The sequence below is a fragment of the Arabidopsis lyrata genome (assembly GCF_000004255.2).
Source record: "Arabidopsis lyrata subsp. lyrata unplaced genomic scaffold ARALYscaffold_8, whole genome shotgun sequence".
Taxonomy (NCBI): Eukaryota; Viridiplantae; Streptophyta; class Magnoliopsida; order Brassicales; family Brassicaceae; genus Arabidopsis; species Arabidopsis lyrata.
Window position 1 is genome coordinate 10,611,501 of NW_003302548.1, and position 2,895 is coordinate 10,614,395.

Sequence of the window (2,895 nt, forward strand, 5' to 3'; positions counted from 1 at the left end):
TGTTGATGAGGAGGCGCCTGTTGATGAGGAGGCGGCTATTGCTGACTAACCTGCGGTGATGGAAGGCGAGCAGGAGGTGGTGGTTGTGACGACGCCGGATACTGACTCGGAACAGTTGGCCTAGATGTTTGACTCATCGAAGCTGTTTGACTCGGAACAGTTGCGGTTGAAGACGAAGGATTGGAGGCGTTCGAAGACGTTCCGACAGCAACTTTAGGGTTTCGACCATTGAACACTCGTACACCGGATCTCCCACCACCACGTCCTCTACTTGCTTTCCCCTTTGGCGCCATTACAAAGAACAGAAGAATCGAAGAGAGAGAGGAAGAATCGAATCGAATCGAAGTAAAGAAGAGAATGGAAGAGAATCGAAGTAGGAAGAGAATTGAAGTAGGAAGAAGAGTAATCGAATCGAAGAAGAGAGGAAGAATCGAAGAGAAAAGAGGAAGATAGAGGAAGAATCGAAGAGAATGGAAGAGAGAGATCGAAGAAGATGCGGAGAAATCGAAGAAAATGTTAAGTGTTTGGGTTTGTGACTTTTCACTAGTAGACATAAAAGAAAAGTAGTCGCAAAGCCGTGTCAAATGAGTCACACCTAAAAAAACACGAGGGATTAATTGCCGCCTAATCGAAAACTCTAAATTTTGGTAAAAATCACAAACCGGTCCCAAGTCGGTCGCAATCTGGTTGCACAAGTAGTCGCAAAATAATTATAGTGTAGCAATAGAATCACAATAAAGTGACACTTTTGTGACCACTCGCATGAGTCACAAGACTTTATTTTAGAATTGTTAGATAATTCGTCTAATCGAGGCAACTTCGTCGCAAAATGCGTAACAAAATGGTCACTAAAGAGTAGCACATTCGTTGTAACACTAGGCAGTGGCAAAGTAATCGCAAAGAGACACACTTTTGCGACGATCGTGTATGAGTCACAAACCAATATTTATGATTTCTCAACATTTAGATCAAAATACATTAGTATAAGTATTATATATCACTCTAGAGTCCATTTGTGAAGTATTTCTTTCAATTTATTTGATAAAACAATGATTTGGTAAGTTTATTTTCAAACTTACATAGATTAAGAACATTCTCTTTTAAAAGTCTTTGTAACATTTTATACATGATAGGTTCTTACAAAGATTTAGTTATAAACATGAAAAATTAAAACATTAACAACTAATCTTTCAATGTATTAGTTATAAACATTGCAAAATATGGTTACTTAACATATTACACATTCTATTTTATCAAATTACAATTTTAAAAACAGAACAAGTCTCTAAAGAGAGGCAAATTAGTTGTAAATTTACGACTCTTTTGTGACGATGAAGATATTTCAGACAAAAAAAAATTGGATGTCGTTTGGGTTGCAAAAGTATCGTAAAAGGGTCGCGGATTTATGACCATTCTCAGACTATACTATGGCGTCGTATATTCGCGACGAATATGCGTCTGTTTTTGCTATAGTCGTAAATGAGTCAATGAAGTGTAATAAAAGCGTCGCAAATATTTGCGACCAAAAGAAGAGTCACAAAAAGGAGTCGCAAAAGGCATGTTTTCTTGTAGTGACGGGTTTCGTACACTTTGCTGTTTGAATAACCAAAAAGCAAGTAAAACGTACACTAGCAAATTAATTGTAATTGTACACGGTTTTCGTATAAAATGTACGTACAGTTACCTAATAGTATATTATTCAAAGTCAAGTAATTTGAAAACGAAACAACTTTATGTAGTTTAATAAACAATACTTAATATAAATCTGGTCTTAAATAATAAGAAGACAGGGGAAACACAAATCCCCCCAATTAAAAAACGACCTTCTTGATCTCTTCCACTTCCGGTATCTCCGGATCAGCAAAGACCTTTGACACAGGACCATGACTCACAACCTTCGGATTAGCTCTATCGGTTAAACGCCAGAAGACGAGTGCGACAACAACATTGCGCTGACCTAGACTCCGAAAGAAAGTTTGGAATTCCAACGCCTGTTCATTGTGTGCTTCGCATTCCAAAACTTCGTTGCTACATTAGATTAAAAGAAGAATCAAGTAAGCGTTTAGATTAAAAAGTGTAAGTGAATCAAATGTCAAAAGAACACGTACTATCTATCTTTGATCTTGAAAGGAAGCTTGAGACCGTAGAAGTCTCCGGTCAAGTGGCCAACCTCCAACAACGCTCCAATGACATCTACATCAAGGGCCAAAAAAATAGAAATAAACTTCTAATTTCAAAAATGTGTCCATAAAACGTAACTTAAAAAACATCTCACCGACTAAAACTTTCTTATCAACTGTTTTCTCCAAAATGTAGTCGAATTGAGTGAAATCGTAAAACGATATTGGGTCCCTTCGTAAGGCGTTAGTAACGACGGTCCGATCCATAAACCATATGCCGTAGTCATGAGATGTTGCTCTCACTGGGTCAGCGACGTTACAGACCAAGAAAGTGGTCACAATTTTCCACTCATTTTCTTTGATTCGGTCTATGTAAAAAGGAGCATGGCGACGATCAATGGTGGCCACGATACGGGAACGGGATCCCTACAGAATATGATATATAACAGATTTATATAGAATTGAACCTGACGTATGATAAAAAAACACAAACATGGCCTAGGGAAACTACCGAATTATCTGCCAAGATAAGGCTGAGTTCGAAGACGTTGGGCGCAACAAACTTCTTAAACACTCTCACGACAAATACACAAATTGTCCACCCAGTGATCTGAGGACACAATTCGGAGATGGTGTGATACCCGTCCATCACACGGTTAGCAAGAACAATCGAAAGACTTTGTGTTTGATTGATGTAACTGCCGAATGTGAAAGGGTTTTCGTTTGAAGGAACGTGGATAAAATTGAGGAGGAGATGTGGCTTAAATAAGGAAAT